This window comes from Lolium rigidum, unplaced genomic scaffold, assembly GCF_022539505.1.
Source record: "Lolium rigidum isolate FL_2022 unplaced genomic scaffold, APGP_CSIRO_Lrig_0.1 contig_7338_1, whole genome shotgun sequence".
NCBI lineage: Eukaryota > Viridiplantae > Streptophyta > Magnoliopsida > Poales > Poaceae > Lolium > Lolium rigidum.
Window position 1 is genome coordinate 46808 of NW_025901504.1, and position 26455 is coordinate 73262.

The window sequence follows — 26455 nt, forward strand, 5'->3', positions numbered from 1 at the left end:
TTTTCAAACATTTTTTGCAATAAAAGTGAAAATTCGAATTTGTTAATTTTCCCTAATAGTAGGTTGCATAACATATATGAATCTCAAAAGATTTATTTTTTGAATTTTCTATCATTTTCTTTTCTATTTTACAGTGTTAAAAAAGACGATCCACGGGGGAGGGGGTGGAGGTGCGTGGGGAGCAGAAAAACCTTTTGCACCGGTTCGTGTTACGAACCAATGCTACGAACCGGTGCAAAAGAGTTCGCGGCTGACGTCAGCCCTTTAGCACCGGTTCGTGTTACGAACCGGTGCAAAAGGTCCCGCACGAACCGGTGGTAATGCCGCGGCTGGTCCCCTGGAAGTCCAGACCGCACGAACCGGTGCTAATGACCCCTTTAGCACCAGTTCGTGCCAAATCCGGTGCAAAAGGTCTTTGGAGCAAAAAAACCAAAGCCCTTGTTTTTACTAGTGATGGTTGCACACGTAAAGATGGCCCTGCGGGCTGGGCTGGGCATGTGGTTCAGAGCACACTTGACCAGTGTACTGGTGAGTTGATGACTCGACTTGTTACACCAATCACTGATCCAATTGCGACGGCGATAGGGTATGGTATGTTCAGAAAGATTTGTGTTCGGAGCAAGGTGAGGGGCAGGGCAACTGGGAGCCACATGAACATGGCTATGGTGGCTTGAGGGGTAGGCCTAAAGGCTAGCCTGCCATCATGGAAGATCAGGGGCCTTGGATACTGGTCTTTTGGCAAGGGTGGCCATTTTCTTTTTTCTTCTGGTGTCACCAAGTATACTTCCTGCAAATGAGAAGCAATACTTATATTAGATCTCACATCTCAATGGCTTAAATTGGACCTATCTGCCCTTTTTTTTGCAAATTGAAGCCAACAAGTATAAATCGACAAAACTGAAGAAACTTTCTCAGGGTAGAAGGTAAATTGTTGGTACTAAAATATTTTACTTGTGTCTTTCATATATTTCCTTGCAATGAGCTATCATTTACAGAAAGCTCACACATGGAGACATACCTCCCATAGGTGACCCCTGAATTCAAGGATATTGTCGGCTTTGTTACTAACTGATAGAAACCCCTTAATACAACATTTTTCAAAAATTGCATAAGGTAGGTAGACCCGGTCTTGCGCTCGTCCGGTTAAGTGGCACATTGTGCTAAGTGCTCCAACTGTTGGCTGATCTCAGCTGTATCGCCTCATAAAAATTAGTTAAGCAAGAAATAAACGGCTACATAGGAGCTCTATGGTGGACCACCAGCATTGTGGACCCGACATGCATGAATTATTTTTATAGTCTTTTTTCTATTCAAGTTTAGATTTCCAGGCACATATGGTTCCTTTTCTCCATCGCAAAGCAACATATCTCGGTTACCTTTTCATGGGGCCTTCAACTACCACATGTGTTGTGTCCAACTAACTTGTGTAAGTAAGGTGTCCCTTAATGATGTAGGAGGCTAGCTACATTGAGTTAAGTAAGTCAAGAGCTGCACAAATACATATGTCTTGTTGTGCTTTGGCATAACACCTGTGATAGTGATGCTTAACTACATGTTATGTGGTTTTGAGCGTGTAGATTGTGAATGACTGACCTTTAGCTCATAATATTCTCAGGTGCATGATTTATTTGTACTCCATGTGGTGAGCTAGGCAGCTAGTTTCAGATATTTAGTTACATATATAATTCCTGCAGATCTAGGATGCTCTGTACTGTGTACATACGGATATAGATGTGTAAAAATCTATGTCTACACATGGTGCAGGATGGTGGAGCTGCCTGGCGTCACGGTGACATCAACGGCAGGTCTGTCAAGATCAATGCGGTGATCCCTCTTGAAGATGGGTGCGAGGAAGACAGCGGTAGTGATTTCTGTGGCGTGTGTGTTGGCGTGCGCTGAGAGTCTGCTTGACTAGATGTGCTTCTCACCTGCTATTGGGCGGCTTGGGAAGGCATTTGGTTGTTTGGATGATGTGAGTTGGTGAATTGTCACCCCCTTCATCCCTCTGTAGGTTTAGCGAGGTGGCTTCAAGTTTGATCTTTTGTATTGCTCTTATAAGATGTTATGAATAATCTAATAAAAAAGCCGTGTGCATTCCTTGGATGCAGAAGCTCGGGCGATTTTTCCCCATTTCGAAAAAAATGTATTCGTAACTGATTTAAAAAATGTTCAAAACTGTAAGAGTAACACACGTATGTTCAGTAACCAGTATGATGTTAAACCTATATAGCTTTGTGAAATGGGATAGCTTGGAATGGTTATTTCATGGAAAGTGTCAGCAATGAAACACCTTTCAGCTTCAAGTGATACTAGTTCACCACATGATTGCTTCATAGAGCAGCCACAGTGCTCAACTAATCAAGTAACACTCGAATGGACTAATTGGTATTTTGCAAAAAAAAAATATCACATGGATGAAGGAAAAAGTGGGTAAAATACACGATGCAATATATTTCAGTAAGATAAACGATATCCACTCATAGTATCTAACCTTGCACCAAGAGAAAAGCTGGTGATGATCATAACCAAAACAGCTTGAGCTGCATCCAAACCCTATCATCTATGTTTGGTCGAACTTTGCCTGCTCTAGCCTTCCTTCACTCTCCGTTTCCAACAAACCAACATAACGCCCTTTTATCATCTTCACCTCCCTTCCCACCACCACTTCCAGCCCCATATACTCCTTAAGAAATGGTTCAACCATTACCCTTGGTAACAGGCTACAAACCCCTGCCACCCTCTTCATCCCTCTGAGCACCTCAAATCCTTCCCTCCCCACATACTCTAGGAAATACTTGGGTAACGTCACTCTTGCAACCCTAGCCACCTTCTCCTCACTTAACCCCATGAAGCACACCATGACAATGCTCTGTAATTCTACTTCTTGTGATAGGTAACATAGCAAAGGGTAGTGGCATAGTAGGACGAGGCCTCTTAGGAAACTACCTGCCTCTATTGCAACAAGCATGAAATAGTGAAAGGTAGATGGAGACCTCAGGAGACCTCCTTCGACACCTAGGATTGGAGTTTTGTTCCCGAGGTGTTAATCATCTTGTGGAGTCTGCAAGGATGTGAGGATAATCTCAGGATAGGTAGATATGCCACTCGAGCTGCCGGTGATGGTGCTTGCCTAGCATTGAACCCCATAGAATTATGCGTGCTGTGTTGGTGTCAAGCTAGTTTATTTGATGCAGAGTGTAAGGTGCAACTGTAAGAGGTGTCATATATATATGCAGCTCAAGCTTACTGCTGGATGGTGAAATGGGCATATTTTTTAATGGAGAACAATTATTGCAAGAAAAGTAAGTTATGATCCCAGATTAGTCACACCTTCTGTCTCGGCTTAACACTCTAAATTTTGCTGCTTCACACCAGATCTCAAAATGAACCAGGATTACCTGAGCCTTACTCACCAGGTAAGGACATTGATTTTCTGACGATAGTAATCATATATATGTATGTTCACCACCTACATTGTTTTGGATAAGAAAAAAGTGTTAAACTATTAATGTTTTAGGGTTTAACCGGTGTACCTTTTCGGTCCCGGGTTGCATGTTTATATAGGCTGGAAAAGCCCTAGCCGAAGCATTACAAGGGCATGACCTGGGTCGGTGTACTACACCGTACCCAGAGTCATATACAGTATTGTAAGAGCAAAGTTTAAACCCCAAGTTTTGTGTGTTTGATGACAACACTTGAGTAATCTCACCGTGTGCCGTGAGTATCATTGTTAGATTTGCAAGTGCACGGTGACCTCGCTGGACACGTCAAGATCGGAAGAGCTGAAGCGTAGTTGATAGGTTTTCTGGTTTTGTGTGTGTATAGCGAGGTGACATGGCTGGAGAGAAAAAGGGGAGAAAACCAGTTTTAGCCAGGCCGGTACTACTCATGCACTGTAGCGGTAGTACCGCTACCCCTATAGGTACCGTCCCACGGTACCGCTCTGAGTTCTGCGCTGAAATTGTCCCACAGTACAAGTTGCGGTACCTTTGCGGTACCAAGAGCGGTAGTACCGCTCACGAGCGGTAGCACCGCCCTTGGTACCGGTCAGGTACCGTAAACTAGTTACAGCAGTACCGCTCTGGTACCGCTCCGGTACCGCTTCGAGTCCAGTAAGGTTTGGACCCTGTTGCGGTACCTCGAGCGGTACCGCGAGCGGTAGTACCGCTCTGCGTCCACGTGGACCAGATCTGGGGAATTCGAACTCAGAGCGATAGTACCGCTTCCCAAAAGCGGTAGTACCGCTTAGGCAAAAATTGGACATAACGGTTGGATTTGGAGGAGCCTATTTAAGGTCTCCTTCTTCCCCAACACGTTTTTATCTCTCCTCCCTCTCTCTCCTCCATTGTTGCTGAGCTTAATCCTTGAGTATCTCCCCAACCATCCAACCAATCTTGCCCAAATTTTGAGGAGTGGTGGAGGAGACCCCGATCTATAGTTCTACCAAGAGAGATTTCACCAATCCTTGATATTCCTTAGTGGAGTTTGGTGCTAGGGTTCCTATTGTGGGATATTGGAGAAAGTGCATCCATGGAGGCTAGCTTGGTGTTGTACTAGCCCCATGGGTTGTTGGGAGCCTCCTTGTGGTGTGGAGCTCGCCCCAACCTTGTGAAGGAATCACCGCCTCGACCGGTGTCTTAGTGGAGAAGGGGAGCACCTTCGTGGAGCTCTCTCGAGGAAGAAGGTGAGGCCTTCCTTCGTGGTGTGGCCGTCTAGTCTCTTGTGTGAGACTAGCACCTCCTCAACGCAGATGTACTTCCTATTGTGGAAGGAAGCTGCGGGAAACAAACCTCGCCTCGTCTCCGCCCCCCCCGGTTGTCCCGCTCCTTACTCTTACTATCTTGTTGATTCTTTTGCTTGTTGCACGTGTCCTAGGATCATTGTAGGATCACCGCTATCGCTAAAGTTATCACCTTTACCTTCCGTTGCACTAAAACTGAAAAAGACTAAAACTTGCCGTAGCGCCATTCACCCCCCCCCCCCCTCTCTTGTTCGCTACAATCCATTCAAGTGGTATCAGAGCAAGGTTTTCTTGCTCGGGCTTTACCGCCTAAGGAATGGCCGAACAAGATGAGGGTGTGGCGAATGGGTCACCTTCCCTTGTGCCACCCGCTCCATCATCTCCCATCGATACCACAACGGCTACGTTGGATGACCTCAAGAAATTGGAGTCATCCATCGTTAACCAAATGAAGGCGATGTTGATGGAGTTGGTTGCTCAAAAACCGAATCCTATTGTTGATCCTGAAGCAAGTGCCGGGGATCCCTCGCAAAAGCTAACCCCTTTCCTCTTGTTGATTTTGTCGCGCAAGCGACAAAAGATTCACAAAAGGAAGGGATTGGGGAGACCGGCACTTCAACAAAGGGGAAGGATGAGACACCGGTTGCGGAACGTCTAGGGGGTTATCATGAGGTGCCACCACCAAGTGGTTACACCGTAAATGTTCCAATACCTATGCCACATATCTTGTCGCATGGTTCACCACCGCTACTTGAGTCAAACAACTTTGAAAATTGCCAATTATTAATGCGTTCCCATGTGCGCAGTGCATCTACCGAGCTTTGGCGTATCATCGAGGAGGGCTATTCACCAAGAGACCCAAAGAGCTTGACAAGGAGAGAAGTGGTGGATGACCAACTCAACGCCACCGCCATCAACATGATACACATGGCCATCACGCCCAAGGACCGTGCCCATATCCGCTCGCTCAAGACCGCCAAGGAAGCATGGGATAAACTTGAGAAGCTCTTCCTCGGAAATGCAAACATCCAAAGCTCTCGTTTTGATGAAGTGAACAACATGGCCGACAACTTCGTCATGGTTGAAGGAGAGTCCCCCGAAGAAATGTATCGGCGCCTTATCGCTCTTGCCGTGCAAATGCAAGATCATGGAGCAACATTTGTGGATGACCATTGGATCAAGCGTAAGTTCTACAACGCTCTCCTCCCTTATGAGGAAGTGAAGTTGACGGCCATCCGCCAAAACGCCTCGTTCCGTGCTATGACATCCGATGAAGTTCTTAGCGAAGTCATCGCTTTGGACATCTCCAAAAGAATGCGGAGGATCTTGTTGCTCGCGCTCACAACTCCCGCAAGCCCAACCTTGCATTGAAGATGAGGGTGCATGAGGCTAGTGAAAGCGATGAGGATCCTATTGAGTGGGGACCGGATGATCTCAAGATCAATTGCCATGAGCACATGGCTCTCGCCGCCAAGAGATTTTGGGATGGAAACATGTCCCGAAGCACAAGACCAAGAAGATCACGTGATTCTCCAAGAGGTTTCTCCAAGAGCCCAAGGGAGGGGCAAAGGGGAAGAACATGCTACAATTGCGGCGACAAGAATCATTTTGTCGCGGATTGTATGTTTGAGAGAAGGGAAGATCATGGTGGAAGGCTTATCCGCAAGGATAAGTTCAAGTCACCAAAGGATTCTCCAAGTTCTCCCCAAAGTCCGATGACGACAAGGTCTCCCCCAACAAGAAGCCTAGAGCCTTCATCATTCGAGAAGAGTACTCCTCCGATGAAGATGGAGAACATGAAGACAAGCGCTCCAACAAGGAAGGAGAGGGAGTGGCCGCCATCGCCATTTCCACTCTCTCTATCTCCCTCTTCGACTCTCCTAATGAGAACCTCGCCATCAAAAATGCTCGCTGCCTTATGGCAAAGGTATCCACGGAGGTAAAATCCCCTTCCAAACCATCATCTTCAACTAATGCCTTATATATTGATGATGCCACTAGTCTCACCGTTAAGCGTGAGATTATGGGTTTGGATTCTTTGGATTCTTTTCTCACTAACATGAAAGGGGATACCAAGACTCATGTTGGAGCTCTCTTAGCCCAACTTGGTGCGGCACAAGATCTTATTGAGGAGAGGAGAGGTTGGAAAGGGAAGCGGCGAATGAGATTGCCTCTCTCAAAGAGGAGCTTGATGATGAACGAAATCTGCGCATGTCTCTTGAAGCTAGTTTCATCGTCCTTGAAGACACCAACGAAGCTATTGTCTCTTGACTCACCAAGGATCGAGACCATGCTCTTGAGATGATTGATGAGCTTCAAAAGAAGATGCTCTCTCTTGAGGAAGCCAACAAAGATAAAGATGATGAAGACCCCAACTTTTGTCATGATGAGCTTGTTGATCAAGTTACTTCCTTGAGGAGACACAATGCTCTTCTCTTGGAAGTCAATGCTCTTCAAGAAGAAGCCTTGGATGAATATTACCGCTTGTTCAAAGAGAAGACCTCATGTTGCAACCATAAAAAATAAATTGCCGCTCTTGAGATCACCAAGGCCAAGCTTTTGAGTTTGACTAGCAAGCAAGAAGAGTCTTTGGTGGAATGTCTCCACATGAGCAAGGAGAAGGACACTTGTTGTGATCATGAGGAGGTAATAGCCTCCTTGAAGAGAAGGGAAGCCAAGCTCATGGAGATCATTCCATGCAAGAGGAAGCATTGAAGGTGCATTTCCCCTTGAGCAAGGACCGTGCGTGTTGCACTCATGAAAGTGACATTGCCAAAATGAAGAGTGACAAGCGCATGCTCATGAAGATGAACGCTCTCCAAGAATAAGCTTTGATGGAACACTTCCGGGTGAACAAGGCAAAGGAAGTACAAGTGTTTGATATTTGCCATCCTCACCCGGAGCATGAAGATGAAGTCAACCGTTTGAAGGCCAAAGTTGATAGACTCCAAGTTCAAGCCAAGTACTTGGAAGGAGTCATTGAAGCCAAAGATGGAGCCAAAGAGGGCTCTTGCAATGAAGGAGGAGTGGCTACCAAGCCAAAGAGGAAGAGGAATAAGAGGACCAAGAAGAAGAAGAATAAGGAGAACATGGGGATCAACCTTGAAGAGAACAATACTAGCTCAAGAAGGGATGGAGTACCCAACTCCGCCTCGACGGTTTCCGCCGGCTCTAACAACCCTTCTCATGTTCTTTTTGTTGATTACTATGGACATATTCGTCCTCGCTTTATTGGTCCTCAAAAGGACAATGTTGATTGGACTATTTGGGTTCCCAAACCCCTTGTTACTAACATGCTAGGACCCATTGAAAAATGGGTACCTAAATCCAAGACTTGATTCCTTGTAGGACTATGCTTCCGGTGGCGCTAAATGGGTGGTTGGTAGTGGAGCCACAAGTCATATGACCGGAAGCAAGAATATTGTTGTCGACCTCGAGCCTTCTCACTCTACCGTATCATATGGCGACAACACGTGCTCTAAGGTATTGGGTCTTGGCAAGGTGGTGGTAACACCCGACATCTCACTTGTGAATGTCCTCCTTGTCGAGACCCTTGGTTACAATTTACTCTCCATTCATCAAATTACTCGCATGGGTCTATGTACTTTCTTTGATGAACATATGGTGGTCCTCTTGTGGAGCAAGACACTCAATGTAGCTTTTGTTGGATATGTAGAGAACGGATTGTATGTTGTAGATTTCTCCGGAAAGACAACATCTTCCGCTCTTTGCCTATTCGCCAAAGGTGACAAGGGTTGGTTATGGCATCGCCGACTAGTCCATGTCAACATGAGGACTTTGCAAAGTCTCCACAAGGGTGGCCACATTCTCGGACTAAAAGAAGATGTTTCTTTTTGTAAGGATCGTGTTTGTAGGGCTTGCGTACAAGGAAAAATGCATGGAGCTCCTCACAAGGCCAATACCATCATTTCTACCACAAGATGCTTGGAGCTCTTACATGTTGATCTCTTCGGTCCACCGTCTCATGAAAGTCTTGGAGGAAAGAAGTATTGCCTCGTCATTGTCGATGACTATTCACGCTATTGTTGGGTATTCTTCTTCAAGTACAAGAGTGAGACTCAACGGACCATGATGGAGTTTGCCAACCAAGTTCAACGCAAGTACGACAACAAGATCCTCGCAATAAGGAGCGACAATGGAACGGAGTTCAAGAACTACACCTTGGATGACTTCCTCGGCGAAGAAGGAATCCAACACCAATACTCCACGCCATATACTCCCCAACAAAATGGGGTCGCCGAAAGGAAGAATCGAACCTTGATCGAAGCCGCTCGAACCATGATGATGGAGTACAAGTCTAACTACAACTTTTGGGCGGAATCTATCTCTACCGCATGCCATGCTACTAATCGCCTCTACTTTCGCAAAGGTCTAGAGAAGACACCATATGAGATTCTCACCGGCAACAAGCCCAATGTGTCATACTTCAAGGTCTTCGGATGCAAATGCTATGTGCTTGTCAAGGACACACGTCTATCCAAGTTTGATTCAAGAGCTCAAGAAGGAATTTTCGTTGGCTATGCTACGGATTCTCACGCCTATAGAGTCTTCAACAAGTCAAATGGGCGGGTTGTAGAATCTTGTGACGTGACTTTCGATGAAGATGATAGATCTTTGGAGGAGCGAAGTGCTTCTTGTGAGAAAGGAGATGCAATTCCCCCGGAGGACATAGGAAGGATGGGTGTTGGCATTCGCCGACCTCAAGAGCTACCTTCTATGAGTGTCGGGGAAGGACCAAGTTCCACCCAAGTGGAGCCATCTACACCACAAGGCCAAGCTTCTTCCGTTGATCTTACAAATGCAAGCCAACCTCTACCACAACCTATAGTTCAACCTCAACATCTACAACAACAATCAAGTTCAAGCTCACCTCAAAAAGCTCAAGAACAACATCTACCGCAAGCTCAAGAACAACATTCACCACAAGTTCATCTACAACAACAACCGACATCAAGTGACCAAGGCCAAGCTTCAAGTTCTTCTCCGAGTGGCTCCGGGATGATCTTCATGGACAACACCATTCCTAATACCCCCGAGTCATCCGGATCTCATGATGATGATGATGCCCACTTCAACAACAATGAAGGTCAAGGCGAGGACCTAAATCGTGATGAAAGCCAAGAGGATCCACAAGAATCTTCTCCCTTAGCCATCACTCGCCGTGAAGATCCTATTGCAAGACAATTGCGCCTCAAGTCCCATTCGTTGAGTAATGTCATTGGTGATCTAAAGAGCAAAGTAACCACCCGGAGGCAACTAGCAAACTTTTGTGAGCACCACGCCTTTGTCTCTATGGTGGAACCACTCAAAGTTAATGAAGCTCTCAAAGATCCCGATTGGTTGAATGCAATGCAAGAGGAACTCAACAACTTCAAGAGGAATGATGTGTGGACTCTTATGAAGCGACCCGATCATTGCCGCAATGTTATCGGTACCAAATGGGTCTTCAAGAACAAGCAAGATGAACATGGCATGGTCATCCGCAACAAAGCAAGATTGGTGGCACAAGGCTATTCTCAAGTTGAAGGCATGGACTTTGGTGAAACCTTTTCACCCGTTGAAAGGCTTGAGTCCATCTGTATCCGTTTGGCCTTTGCCTCTCACCATGGCTTCAAGTTGCAACAAATGGATGTTAAAAGTGCTTTTCTTAATGGTCCTCTACATGAGGAGGTGTATGTGAAGCAACCCCCGGGATTTGAGGATCCCCATTTCCCGGACCATGTCTTCAAGCTCAAAAAGGCCCTATATGGACTCAAACAAGCTCCTAGAGCTTGGCATGAGCATCTAAAGGAGTTGCTTGAAGACCGTGGTTTCGAAGTTGGGAAAATCGATCCCACTCTTTTTACTAAGAAAGTCAATGGGGAGCTTTTCGTATGCCAACTCTATGTAGATGACATCATATTTGGCTCGACTAACACAAAATTCAATGATGAGTTTGCTATGTTGATGACAAATAGGTTTGAGATGTCAATGATGGGTGAACTCAAGTACTTCCTCGGGTTTGAGATCAAGCAAATGGGACAAGGCACCTTCATCAATCAAGCAAAGTATCTCCAAGACATGCTCAAGCACTTCGACATGAAGGACGCCAAGGGAATCGGAACTCCAATTCATCTCAAGTGTCAACTTTCTCTTGACGAGACCGGCAAGGCGGTGGATCCCAAGATCTACCGTTCGATGATAGGTTCGCTTCTTTACCTTTGTGCCTCTCGCCCGGATATAATGTTAAGCGTTGGTATGTGTGCACGGTTTCAAGCAAGCCCGAAGGAAAGCCACGTTGTGGCGGTCAAAAGGATCTTTCGATATTTAGTTGATACCCCACATTCCGGACTATGGTACCCAAGGGACACGGACTTTGCCTTGGTTGGCTTCACCGACTCCGATTGGGTGGGCGACAAGGTTGATAGGAAGTCTACATCCGGAGCTTGTCACTTTCTTGGAAGATCCTTGGTGTGTTGGTCCTCGAAGAAGCAAAATTGTGTCTCTGTCTCCACCGCGGAAGCCGAGTATATTGCCGCGGCGAGTAGTTGTGCTCAAATCTTGTGGATGAGGCAAACCTTGCGGGATTATGGACTCGAGTATAGCAAGGTGCCTCTTTTGTGTGACAATGAGAGCGCAATCAAGATCGCCTACAATCCGGTTCTTCATGGCAAGACGAAGCACATTGAGATACGGAAACACTTCATCCGGGATCACATTGCTCGCGGAGATATTGTACTATCCTACATTGGCACCAAAGAGCAATTGGCGGACATCTTCACAAAGCCCTTGGATGAGAAGCGTTTCATTGAGTTGAGGCATGAGCTAAATATCATTGATCCATCGAACTTTGCTTGACCGACGTGCACACATACCACTCCTAACCTTTATATCTAGTTGAAAGGCACGCATGAACATAGGGGGAGTGCGGTTTAAATCTATTGAGCTATCCCTCCCCCCATCATGCATAAAGAAATCCAAAACATATGCTATTTGTCAATTGAGTGACTTATGAGCTTCATGTTGAGTTGTAGTCCGTGAGTCCTAGATACATCTACGCGACCACACACTACTACACTCTTACACGGTGGCTTCGGCCACCAACCTCCTCTTTGAGGGGTGTTTCGGTTCTTTGTGTTTCTTTGTGACCTTTCTTTTTGTCCTTCTTCTTCCTTTTATTCGTGTTTTTGGAGAACCTCATTCAAGCTTGTTTTCCTTTCTTTGGTTTTTGCAAGCTTGGTTGTATGTTCTCTTTCTCCATCCTTCTAGTTTCTTTACCCTCCTTTTTGGTGTTCCGATGCCAAAGGGGGAGAAGTTCCTATGTGGATGGGGACCTTTGTTGTTTGTAGCCCTTTGGTTCTAGTTGCTTATCTTTTTGTGTGGCTACATCAACAATCCGTTGGAGGCATCTTATGGTGAGTTTGGGTATTCTCAAGGCTATGGTATGATAACTTCACCCAAATCTCCTTGCATGATCTTATGTTGCCTCCATATTGTGCATATGCTACTTGAACATGTCATTTATCCATGTTGCATATGTGCTTGGTTTGTAGAAACTAGGGGAGTGATGTCTCTAGAACATGTGTATTTGTATTCAAATACATATCCATGATATGCACATGTGTAGGGGGAGCTCCGTCGAGTTTTTGCAAATCTAAGTATCTCATCATAATATCATATATTATTGTAAAGTCTTGTGTTGTCATCAAACACCAAAAAGGGGGAGATTGTAAGAGCAAAGTTTAAACCCCAAGTTTTGTGTGTTTGATGACAACACTTGAGTAATCTCACCGTGTGCCGTGAGTATAATTGTTAGATTTGCAAGTGCACGGTGACCAAGCTGGACACGTCAAGATCGGAAGACTGAAGCGTAGTTGATAGGTTTTCTGGTTTTGTGTGTGTATAGCGAGGTGACATGGCTGGAGAGAAAAAGGGGAGAAAACCAGTTTTAGCCAGGCCGGTACTACCGGTACCTGTAGCGGTAGTACCGCTACCCCTATAGGTACCGTCCCATGGTACCGCTCTGAGTTCTGCGCTGAAATTGTCCCACAATACGAGTTGCGGTACCTCTGCAGTACCAAGAGCGGTAGTACCGCTCACGAGCGGTAGCACCGCCCTTGGTACCGGTCAGGTACCGTAAACTAGTTACGGCAGTACCGCTCTGGTACCGCTCCGGTACCGCTTCGAGTCCAGTAAGGTTTGGACCCTGTTGCGGTACCTCGAGCGGTACCGCGAGTGGTAGTACCGCTCTGCGTCCACGTGGACCAGATCTGGGGAATTCGAACTCAGAGCGGTAGTACCGCTTCCCAAAAGAGGTAGTACCGCTTAGGCAAAAACTGGACATAACGGTTGGATTTGGAGGAGCCTATTTAAGGGCTCCTTCTTCCCCAACACGTTTTTATCTCTCCTCCCTCTCTCTCCTCCATTGTTGCTGAGCTTAATCCTTGAGGATCTCCCCAACCATCCAACCAATCTTGCCCAAATTTTGAGGAGTGGTGGAGGAGACCCCGATCTATAGTTCTACCAAGAGAGATTTCACCAATCCTTGATATTCCTTAGTGGAGCTTGGTGCTAGGGTTCCTATTGTGGGATATTGGAGAAAGTGCATCCATGGAGGCTAGCTTGGTGTTGTACTAGCCCCATGGGTTGTTGGGAGCCTCCTTGTGGTGTGGAGCTCGCCTCGACCGGTGTCTTAGTGGAGAAGGGGGAGCACCTTCGTGGAGCTCTCTCGAGGAAGAAGGTGAGGCCTTCCTTCGTGGTGTGTCCGTCTAGTCTCTTGTGTGAGACTAGCACCTCCTCAACGCTAGACGTACTTCCTATTGTGGAAGGAACTGCAGGAAACAAACCTCGCCTCGTCTCCGCGCCCCCGGTTGTCCCGCTCCTTACTCTTACTATCTTGTTGATTCTTTTGCTTGTTGCACGTGTCCTAGGATCATTGTAGGATCACCGCTATCGCTGAAGTTATCACCTTTACCTTCCGTTGCACTAAAATTGAAAAAGACTAAAACTTGCCGTAGCGTCATTCACCCCCCCCCCCTCTTGTTCGCTATGATCCATTCAAGTATTACATGTATTCTAACAGCCCCCCTTAATCTAACTCATGAAGATTTTTAACTGGAAGCGCCTTAGTGAAACCATCTGCAACTTGATCTTTGCTTGACACAAACCTAATATTCAACTTCTTTGCGGCCACTCGTTCGAAGTGGAAATCTATCTCAATATTGTTTAGTACGTGCATGAAATACTGGATTTGCTGACAAATATGTGGCACCAAGGTTGTCACACCACAAACAAGGTCTTTCCTTTAACTGAACTCCAAGTTCACCAAGAAGTGCTTCCACCCAAATCATTTCAGCAGTTGCATTGACCAATGCTTTATACTCAGCTTCTGTACTTGAACGTGAAACTGTTGCCTGTTTTCTGGCACTCCAAGAAATCAGATTTGGCCCTAAATTTTTTGCAAAGCCTGCTGTAGATCTTCTGTCATCAAGACAACCAGCCCAATCAGCATCAGAGAAAGAACTCAAGAGTGTAGATGATGATGGTTGGAAAGTGATACCAATATCAACAGTGTCTTTAACATATCTGAGAATTCTCTTGACAGTTGTCCAATCAACAGTGGTTGGAGCATGTAGAAACTGACATACTTTTTTTTACTGAGAAAGAAATATCAGGCCTTGTAAGTGTAAGATATTGCAGTCCTCCAACAACACAACGATATTTTGTACTATCTTCAGGACCAAGGGGGTCGCCATCAACAAGAGAGAGAGGATCTGTAGAAGAAAACGGCGTAGGAGCTGACTTGCATATACGCATACCAAGTTTCTCAAGTAGATCATTGGCATACTTCTCTTGCGTAAGCAATAGACCATGCCGAGTTTTCTGGACTTCAATTCCCAAAAAGAAATGCAAGTCACCAAGATCTTTAATAGCAAAATTATCATTGAGATCATTGACTAAGGCAGTTATAGCATCATTTGAGGAACTTGCCACAATAATGTCATCAACATATATTAACATGAATATTGTGATACCTGACTTCTGATATAGGAACAGGGATGTATCTTCCTTTGATGGTATAAAACCAAGATCATGTAATTTGAAGCTAAGACGAGAGTACCATCTCGAGGGGCTTGTTTAAGATCATAAAGAGCTTTATCTAGCTTGCAAATAAAATCAGGAGATTCAGGATTTTCAAAACCTGGAGGTTGTCTCATATAAACCTCCTCTTCCAGAACACCATACGAAAACGCGTTCCTGACATCTAGCTGCCTCAAATTCCAACCTCGAGAGATTGAAATAGCTAAAACTGTTCTGATAGTAGCTGCTTTAACAACATGACTAAATGTATCTTCATAATCAATTCCATATCTTTGCTTAAAACCTTTTGAAACAACATGAGCTTTATACCTGTCAATAGTGCCATCTGCACGTTTCTTGATGTGATATATCCATTTGCAATCAATCACATCTTTATTGGAGCTAGATGGTACCAGGTGCCATGTCTGATTTTGAAGCAATGCCTCATGTTCCTCCTCCATTGCTTGTCTCCAATGTGGATCCGCCAGTGCATCAGTAAGAGAGCAAGGATCATCTGAAGATGCAAGCATGCCAAAACAAACGGTACCATCCTTATAATTTTTTGGTGGTTTTATACCTTTTTGTAACCTGGTGCGAACACCAGATGCAGGAACAGCTACAACAGAAGGGGTCGTAGAGGATCCAACAGGCTGGCGAAGATCCTCCTCGGGATCGGTGCTACCACCAGCAGGTGACGGAGATTCTCCTAGCGGGGACCTGGGCGACCAGGTGGCGACGGGGACCGGGACGGGGCCCACGATAGCTGCTGGCGCGGCAGGGCGTGTGTCGTGGAAGCATGGATGGCAGGTGATACGTCCAAAACGTATCTACTTTCCCGAACACTTTTGCTATTGTTTTGCCTCTAATTTGTGTATTTTGGATGCAACTAACACGGACTAACGCTGTTTTCAGCGAAGCTGTTACAGTGTCTCGTTTTTGTGCAGAAATCCAACTTTCAGGAAAAACCTCGGGATTTTGACGAAAGGGCCTATTTTCCCAGAATAATGACGGAGCCAGAAGGACAATTGAAGTGGAGGCCCGAGGGCCCCACACCACATGGCGGCGCGGCCCAGGGGGGGCCCGCGCGGCCATGTGGTGTGGCCCCCTCGGCCGGCCTCCGACGCCCCCTTCGGACTACTTATTCGCCTCGACCTAAAAACGCACGGGGAGAAGTCGAAGTCGCCAGAAACCCTCCAGAACGCCGCCACATCGCGAAACTCCGTCGCGGGAGCCGGAAGTCTCCGTTCTGGCACTCCGCCGGGACGGGGAATTGGAGGAGATCATCACCGCCATCATCGCCAACGCCTCTCCATCAACCAGCAATGTTTCCCCCATCCATGTGTGAGTAATTCCCCCGCTGTAGGCCGAAGGGGATGGTAGGGATTGGATGAGATTGGTCATGTAATAGCATAAGATTGTTAGGGCATAGTGCCTAGTGTCCGTAGATGGTACTTTTATGATATTGTTGCAACTTGTTATGCTTAATGCTTGTCACTAGGGCCCGAGTGCCATGATCTCAGATCTGAACATGTTATTGATTCATGAAGATATTCGTTGTTTATGATCTTACCCGCAAGTTGTATACACATGTCGCTGTCCGGAACCAATGGCCCCGAGTGACGAAATCGGGACAACCGGAGGGGATGGTAGTGATGTGAGGATCACATGTGTTCACGGAATATTAATGCTTTGCTCCGGTACTCTATTAAAAGGAGTACCTTAATATCCAGTAGTTTCCCTTGAGGCCCGGCTGCCACCGGCTGGTAGGACAAAAGATGTTGTGCAAGTTTCTCATTGCGAGCACGTACGACTATAATTGGAACACATGCCTATTGATTGATTAGTACTTGGATACCGTTTTATTATTATCACGCAAATGCCCCGCTATGATTGTTACATGAGTTTCTCTCATCCATGCAACGCCCGTCATCCGTCCCCGTGCCTACGATATTTTAATCCTGCTTGTTTACTATAATCACTACTGCTGTCTTTGTTACTCGCTACTCGTTATTTCGCTATCGCTACTCGCTATAAAGCTTGTTACTATCGATAAACTCTTGCGAGCAAGTACTGTTTCCGAGTGCAGCTGAATTGACAACTCCGCTGTTAAGGCTTTCAAGTATTCTTTGTCTCCCCTTGTGTCGAATCAATAAATTGGGTAATACTTCCCTCGAAGACTGTTGCGATCCCCTATACTTGTGGGTCATCAGCAGGCGGGGCCCGCAACGTCGACTGGCGATGCGTGTAGACGTGTAGTGGGGTGAAGGCGCGTGGCTGCTGCTCCTCAGCAGCAGAGCCGACATGATGGCGGGAGGCAGGAGGATCCTCCTCGGGATCAGCACCGTCAGAGTCCGAGGTGATAGGGGAATCAGCCTCGGATCTGGTGCCTGCGTTGTCTTCTTCTGCAGCATCAAATATACTACTGTTTTCACTTGTTTCTTCATCATTTTCACTCGAATTTTAACCAGTATGTTCATCTTCAAAACCACTATCTTCGGCAGCAGCATGTGGGGGAGTATCCTGAGTAGGATTAGTGACAACATGAATAATAGGCAGTGGCATATGATCATCAGATTGAGTATCCCCATGAGTATATGCATTATGTGGTGTGGGTAAAAGAAGAATATCTTGGGTGAGAATCCTACCCGCATTAGGATGGAGAGATGCAAAGGGAAAAACATTCTCATCAAAAACTACATCCCGAGAAATGTAAACACGGCCAGTAGTCACATCCAAACACTTGACACCTTTGTGAAGTGGGCTATATCCCAAAAACAAATAGCGTGTGGATCTGTAAGCAAGCTTTCTTTTGTTATAAGGATGAAGATTGGGCCAATATGCACGCCCAAAAATCCGAAGGGAATCATAATTTGGTTTGACTTTGAGATGGCATTCTACAAGAGTCTCATTGTTGATAACTTTACTAAGAAGAAGATTTATAATAAAGGTGGCTGCGAGGAAAGCTTCATCCTAGAATTTCAAAGGCATGGAGGCATGTGCGAGTAGAGAGAGACCTACTTCAACAATATGCCGTTGTTTTTGTTCAGCGGAACCTTTTTGTTGATGGGCATGAGGGCAAGACACATGATGAGTAATGCCTATTTTCTGAAAGAAGCCATTGAGCTTCTCATATTCACCTCCCCAATCTGTTTGCATAGTAACTATTTTCTTCTCAAATGTGCGCTCAACATAGGCTTGAAAGTTAAGAAAGATTTGGTAAACATTAGAACGCTTTTTCAGCAAGTAGATCCATGAAAATTTACAAAAATCATCGATAAAGCTTACATAATATGAATGTTTGCTAACAGAAGCAGCTGCTGGATCCCATACATCAGAGAATACAAGTTCAAAGGGAACTTTAGACACACTGGTAGACACAGGATATGGCAACTGGTGACTTTTGGCAAGTTGACAAGAGCCACTAACATAAGGATTTATTTCTGGACTATATGAAAGCTGATTTTTTCTAACAATCTGCTGCACCACAAAGGAGGAGTAATGTCCTAAGTGGCGATGCCAATGTGGATGAAGATGGCTTTATTGTGATGAATGCTTGCTTGGATGACCCGGTAGAGAGAGGCACTAGCGGGTAGAGACCACCATAGCATAGTCCCTTAAACAGAGTCCTTTGCGTTTCCTGATCCTTGAACTAGTCGAATGGAGTAGATAATTGGTCCTTGTTACAATAGAGAAAAACTCCTCCCCATATCGTGCACACGACTTTCCCTATGTAGAAATAGCCTATTTCTATTCCAAAGAGGAAGTTCTACTAATTTTTTAGTTTTTTTATTTGTTATTCGTAAATTAGTAAGTGGATTCGCCTCCTCTTTATTATAATAATTTATTATAATAAAAAGAACATTTCACAATGCAAAATATGAAAGTTTTATCTTGATCATTTATCAACCCTTTTCTATTTATTAGTTCTGTTTAGTGATTAATTAAGAGGCTTCACCAGGTCGTTGATACGTATAATATCAAAATACCAAATACGATCACATACACCAAGGGTGAAATTCAATATAAAAAACATTATCAAGGAAAAGTTTATGAACAGATAAAAGATTTTTGGAAGCATTTGGGACATGAAGGACATTATTTAAATGCAATGTACTATGGGGAGTATGCAACATGGAATGACCAACATGCGATATAGCCATACCATTTCCATTGGCAGTGTGGACGCGGTCTTGGCCCTTGTACTTGTCGGAGGTGGTAAGCTTGTTCAACTGGCTTGCAATTAATGTGATCGGTAGCTCCTGTGTCGGAGTACCAATTGTCGTCCACTCCATAGGATGCAACATGTGCACCTTTCTTCCCACATCCAGCATCATCCTCATCATCGTTGTCATCATTCATGAAGCGCCACCAATAGTCGGAGGCAGGGTGGCCGTGGATTGTACAAATTTGACATGTCACATCCACGAACGGAGTGGGGGCATGACCATGACCACGATGACGGTGCCCTCCATTATCTCGGCGGCGATCAGAGCCACCATCATCACGCCGCGCAAGGTGGAGGTCTTACCAACGATGTCCACCATCACGGCGGCCTGGGTCCTCGTCACAACGACGATCTCCCAGCGGTTTCCATCATCATGACAACGTTCTTCACGTTGTCCACTCCCATGGTCACCGTGATCACTGCGGTCACCGCGATCTGGCGAGCGTGCACGTCCACGTCCATTGTCCTAGCCACGACGCATAGCAGCGTTGGCAGAGGAGCTGAACCCGACGTTCTGGCCGGTTTCAGAGAGCATATCCTGGCGCATATCATGGGCAATAATCTGATCACAAACTTCACCCAAGGTGATTTCATTATTACCGTTGACAGTAGCAGCGACGTCGTTGTAGGAGCCGTCGAGACCGTTGACGATGTATCCTATCATCTCATCTTCTGGAATTGGTTTCCCGGCCCGCTGCAGCGAGCTCTGACGCGAACCCCTTCATCTTGGTGAAAAAGGCAGAAGCGGTCAGCTCCAGCTTCTTGGTACCACCGAGAGCACCTCACAGCTGGTTGATCTTGGAGCGAGAGCTTGAGCCGCGGACCTTGGTGATGATGGCCCAGACTGCGGCGGTCGAATCGACACCGATGGTGTGAGCAAGGATTTCCGGTGAGAGGGAGTTGAGAATCCACCCGAGCATCGTGGCCATGAAACCCACAACGCATAGTCGGGATTCGGGATCTTTTTCTTCTTCCCGTCATTGTCCTCAGCCTCCAGGTGTGTTTTCGGGGCAGCGTCAGTGCCATCCAAAAGATCGAGCATTTGAGCACCGCGAAGGGCAGGGTGCACCAGGGTCTTCTAGAACAGAAAGTTGGACTGGGTGAGCTTCTGGGAGGGAGGAGGCCCCAAGGCAGCGGCGAGGGTAGGGCCAGTGGACGATGACGCCATTGTATCTAGGGGATGGCTTCCGATCAGATGATCGTGGTAGGTTTAGAGGTTTTCCGATCCGTAGATCGTGAGGTGGGTTCTTGGTTTCCGATCAGAGGATCGTGATAGAGGTTTTGAGATTTTCCGATCGATGAGATCGTTAAGAGGTTTTGGGTGGTGATTTTTCCGATCTGATGATCGTGTGAGGTTTTCTCCAGAGCGGCGGCTAGGTCATGGGAGAGGATAGCCCTGATACCATATTAATGTTTTAGGATTTAACCGGTGTACTTTTGGGTCCCGGGTTGCATGTTTATATAGGCTAGAAAAGCCCCAGCCGAAGCATTACAAGAGCATGACCTGGGTCGGTGTACTACACCGTACCCAGAATTGACCGTGATTTTTCACCTGAATGATGCATGTTAAGGTCACTGTCTCTATGTGTGTAGCTGTATATGGTATGATGTATTTATGTACTTTTGAGTTCGCAAAGAGTTGTTGAATGGATCGTAGCGAACAAGAGGGGGGCTGAATGGACGCTACGTCAAGTTTTAGTCTTTTTCAATTTTAGCGGTGCGGAAGGTAAAGGTGAATCCTTTAGTGGTGTCGGTGTTCCTACAATGATGCTAGACAAGTGCAACAAGCAAGGAACAAACAAGATAGTAAGAGTAAGGAGCGGGACAACCGGATGGCGCGGAGACGAGGTGAGGTTTGTTTCCCGCAGTTCCTCTCACAAAAGAGAGTACATCTGCGTTGAGGAGGTGCTAGCCTCACACAAGAGACTACGCGGCCACACCACGAAGGAAGGCCTCACCTTCTTCCTCGAGAGAGCTCCACAAAGGGGCTCCCCCTTCTCCACTATGGCACCGGTCGAGGCGGTGATTCCTTCACAAGGTTGGGGCGAGCTCCACACCACAAGGAGGCTCCCAACAACCTATGGAGCTAGTACAACACCAAGCTAGCCTCCATAGGAGCACTTTCTCCAATATCCCACCATAGGAACCCTAACACCAAGATCCACTAAGGAATAACAAGTATTGGTGAAATCTCTCTTGGTAGAACTATAGATCGGGGTCTCCTCCACCACTCCTCGAAATTTGGGCAAGATTGGTTGGATGGTTGGGGAGATCCTCAAGGTTTAAGCTCAGTAACAATGGAGGAGAGAGAGAGAGGAGAGATAAAATCGTGTTGGGGAAGAAGGGCCCTTTAAATAGGCCCCCCGAAATCCAACCGTTACCTGCAGTTTTTTCCTAAGCGGTACTACCGCTTTGGGAAGCGGTACTACCGCTCTGGATTCGAAATCCCACAGAACTTATCCACATGGACACATAGCGGTACTACCGCTCGAGGTACCGCAATGGTCTCCAGAGCTTACTGGATCCCAAGCGGTACCGAAGCGGTACCAGAGCGGTACGGCCGTAACTTCCGTTACGGTACTTAAGCGGTACCATGGGCGGTACTACCGCTCTCAAGCGGTACTACCGCTTGAGGTACCGTAAAGGTATCGTAACATGTTCTGTGGGTCTAAACCAGCGCAAAACTCCATAGCGTTACCGTGGGGCGGTACCAGTAGGGGTAGCGGTACTACCGCTACTGGTATCGGTAGTACCGGCCTCACAAACACTGCTTTCTCCTCTTTTCCTCTCCAACCATGTCACCTCGCGATACACACACAAAACCAGAAAACCTATAAGCTACGCTTCAGTCCTCCGATCTTGACGTGTCCAACGAGGTCACCGTGCACTTGCAAATCTAACAAGGATACTCAATGCACACGGTGAGATAGTTCAAGTGTTGTCATCAAACACACAAAACCCGGGGTTTAGACTTTGCTCTTTCAATCTCCCCCCATTTTGGTGTTTGATGACAACACAAGAATTTGCAATGGCATATGATATTATGATAAGATATTTAGATTTGCAAAAGCTCGACGGAGCTCCCCCTAGACATGTGCATATTTTGAATATGTATTTGAATACAAATGCACACATCCTAGAGACATAGCTCCCCCTAGATTTTACAAACCAAGCACATATGCAACAAGGATACTTGACATGTTCAAATATCATATGCAGAATATGGAGGCAACACAAGATCATGCAATGAGTTTTGGGTGAAGTTATCATACCTTTGCCTTGAGAATACCCGAACTCATAATAGAGTGCCTCCATAGAGTTGATGTATGAATGTTCTAGGACGTCGCCTAGAGGGGGGGTGAATAGCCGGTGTATAAAAACTTCTACTTGAGAGCTAAACTAGGCGGAATAAAACTACACATGTGTTTACTAGTTTAGCTCAAGGCCTATCAACTAGGGGTTTGCCTAAGAGCACCAACAACCTATGCTAGCATGATGATCACAATGTGATAACAAGCTAGGTAAAGCACATCAAGCAAGATAGATATAACAAGGTAAAGCGCATAGTTTAAGGAGCTCGGGTTGAGAAGTAACCGGTGCACGAGGAGACGACGATGTATCCCGAAGTTCACACACTAAGGTGCTACGTCTCCGTCTGGAGCGGTGTGGAGGCACGTGGCACTCCAATGAAGCCACTAGGGCCACCGTATTCTCCTCGAGCCTTTCCACCAAAGGAAAGGCCTTGATCCACTAAAGGACCCTTGGGGTGGTCACCGAACCCGTACACGCTTGGGCAAACGCCAAGTATCGGCTTGAGGCAACTCCACAACACGGAGGCTCTCAAGTACACGGCCACAAGAGGCTATAACACACCACCAAGCCACCAAGATGCTAATGCGCCACAAGAGGCTAACACACTCCACCAAGGAAACCAACTCCACCAAGGATGCTAATGCGCCACAAGAGGCTAACACACTCCACCAAGGAAAAGATGCGCCACAAGAGGCTAACACACTCCACCAAGGAAACGATGCGCCACAAGAGGCTAACACACTCCACAAAGGAAACACGACCACTAAGGCAATGCGGCCACTAAGGCAAGCTGGCCACTAAGGCAAGATGGCCACTAAGGCAAGAACACCACTAAGGTTGAACACTCACTCTCCGAGATCGAAACCCCGGAGAGAACTCAAACTGATGCACCTAATGCAATGGCTAAGAACACCACTAGGATGCCCAAGTTCTTCTCTCCCAAATTCCAACAAAGCTAGAAGAAGCTATTGGGGGAATAAGGGAGGAAGAACAAAGAGTGGAGAAACACCAAGAAACTCCAAGATCTAGATCTAGCAAGATCCCCTCACTTGGAGAGGGATTCAATTGGTGAAGCTCTAGATCTAGATCTCCTCTCTCCTTTCCCCAAAAAATATGCAACAAATAGTGGGGGGGTCAATATGAGGAAGCAAGAACCCAAGGTCAACAATGGAGGAGAGAGAATGGAAGGGAAGGGTTTGTTGGGTCGGAGGTGGAAGAGAGGTATATATAGGGGACCCAGAAATATACCTGTTGGGGCTGAAAACGGTCAGATCCGCGCCCAAAGCGGTACTACCGCTTGTCGAAGCGGTACTACCGCTCGCGCGCAAACTGCGCAGAAAACAGCTGAAAAACGGGCCAAACCGGTAGTACCGCTCTGCGGAGCGGTACTACCGCTTGTGCCAAAAACCAGAGCAAACTGAATCATGCATGTAGGAGAGAGAGAGAGGACACCAGTGTGGCAGAGCAGCAGGCATGGCAGCATGCGGTAGAGCGAGCGCAACAGCTGGGCGGGAGCAGCGGCAGCGCATGCGTGTGGGGCCAGGGGACAGCGTGGTGCAGCGATCGAGCGAAGCAGCCGGTCAACGCGCTCTCTCCCGCGCGGGAGATCGAGCGGGCGGGCGAGGTGGCGAGCGCGGGCGAGCGAGGCGAGGCCTGGGCGAGCGAGCTGGGCGCGGGTGGGCCTGCGGCGGGTTGCGTCCCAAGGCGGGGAGAAGCTGGGACGATGCGGTGGTTGGCTGTTTGGGGAAGAAATAGCTGGGCCGGTAGTACCGGGCCCGGTACCGGGCCGGTACCATAAGTGGGATACGGTACTACCGGGCTGGTACCGGCCTGGTACCGCTTGCGATCCAGTAAGCCAAAACGCGCGTGCGGTACTTTGGCCAGTACCGCCCACGGTACTACCGCCCGGCCCAATAGGATTTTTCTTTTTCTTTTTAAATATGCAGCAACTGTAAAATCCATAACTCGAGCTAGGAAACTCGGAATGACATGAAACCAATTTTGTTGGAAAGAGGGCGACAAGAGCTACCTTCTCACATGATGAAATCATGCAAAAGAGTGAGTGATGATTTTCTCATGGTCATAGAGGTGTAACCTCTCAATACGGTATATCGGGAAAATCATCACCCTCGCACATGCAACATGCGATGCAACCGGAATCCGTTTCATGGATAAGAACCAAGAAGAACCAAGAAACACGATGCAATGCATGCAAGGTTTGAGCTCTCTCCGATGATGCGACCCACTATCCTATCTAGCACAAACCTTGTCCTTGCGCGTTCTTCTCGAGTGAGCAAGCTCCGTCTTCATACTCTTCATGATTGTACATGCCACCATTTTCCTTCAACATACACGCCACCGTCTTCTTCCATCTTGTACGCACGCCACCATCTTCATCCATCTTCAACGCCATCTTCTCTCTTCATCTTCTACGCCGTCTTCTCTCTTCATCTTCAACACCGTCTTCGTCTCTCTTCGACACCATCTTCATCATTGTACTCCGTCTTCTCCATCTTGCAACCTCGAGTCCAACACATGGCTATGGACTTGACCTAAGATTGATTCTCAATGCAACTGTTAGTCCATAGGGATTGTCATCAATTACCAAAACCACACATGGGGTAATGGACATGTTCTTACAATCTCCCCCATTTTGGTAATTGATGACAATCTCTTTGAGAGGGTTTAGATATGGAATTTAGCGAACAACCCAAGTTGAATATTTCGAAAAAACTCCCCCATAATATATGCATGTGTGAATGAACTTGAATTTCATTGCATATATGTAACATCCCAAATTTCAATAAAAGAGAGAGAAGAATTCCAGAGATCAAAATTTCAAACCAACAAAAACTTTTATTTGCATATAGTGCCATGCATAAGACTTGTGCATTTGAGTGGTATGCCATGATGATTGTTATTGTGTTTATGTGATAAACCCTAAAACCCTAATGTGATCAAGTGAAGATCACAAATCAAAAAAATCAAAAAGAGAAAGAAATCAAATAAGGATAAAACCCTCACATATGGTTTATGCCATTTTTGCAAATCTTTACCCTAGACCATTTTGGTTCTCACCATTAGTTGTATTATGTTACTACACACTATTTACAACTTTTGGAATCAAAGAAACACAAAACAAATCAAATCCAAACTCAAAATATGATCACATAGAATAATGGTCAAAACTGCCATTTACAATCTGGTCACCATTTTGAGCCTTTGCAATTCAAGTTTTTCAAACTAAACTTTCCCAATTCTTTGCACCACATCCAAGTAACCAACAAGGTGAACAACTTCTGTAAAGATCACCACATCCAAATCATCTTGGATCAAAAGTTATGATCAAGCCAAGAGGAGACTTTGAAACAAATGCAAGATGATCACAATTCCAATTTTGGTCAAATCTTGCTATCTCTTGAGCACCACTTGACTCAACAATGTTCCCTGGACCCCACCCCACCTATCTCATGCATGGAAACACCAAGGAGGATGCCAAGCATGGCATGGCCATGATCATGCCGGCCACGTTCTCCCTCGACACGCCTCCCCTCTCTTCCCTTCACTCTAGCCCGAGCCACCATGTCTCCCAGATCGCCCTTGATCTCCTGAACACGCCCGTACCAGCCGTTGGTCGAAAGGACGCCGACACGCCCCGGTCGGCGCGCGCCCACGATGCCCAGGTACGACACGAGCGGCATGGCCACGTCACGCGTGCACGGACGTGCGCGACACGGGCACGCGTCGCCCCGCCGTACCAAGCCTACCCCGACCACCTCTGCTCGCTCTGGTACTCGCCACGCCACGCGGAGCCCGCCGGACAAGCTGGTGTCACCATCCTGCGCCCACGGTCGCCGGAGAGGAAGCGCCCGCCCGCCATGGCCGCGGCAGTAGACGCAAGCGCCCGACCAAAGTACGCCTCGCCTTGCCGCGCCGTTGACGCTCACAGATTCGCCGTGACGTCGTGAACACCACTGCGCCATCGCCTAGCTCCCTACCTCGCCGGAATCGCCGCACCTTGGTCGAGTTCTTCCCTGCCCGCAGCACCCGCTCCCCTCTATAAATAGCGAGCTCCCCTGAGCAATCCAAGCACACCA

General features: G+C 46.8%; 1 pseudogene; it reads right to left on the reverse strand.

The window, feature by feature from the left end:
* Nucleotides 1-447: 447 nt before the first annotated feature.
* Nucleotides 448-19365, reverse strand: LOC124682240 (annotated as a pseudogene).
* Between the last annotated feature and the right edge of the window lie 7090 nt (nucleotides 19366-26455).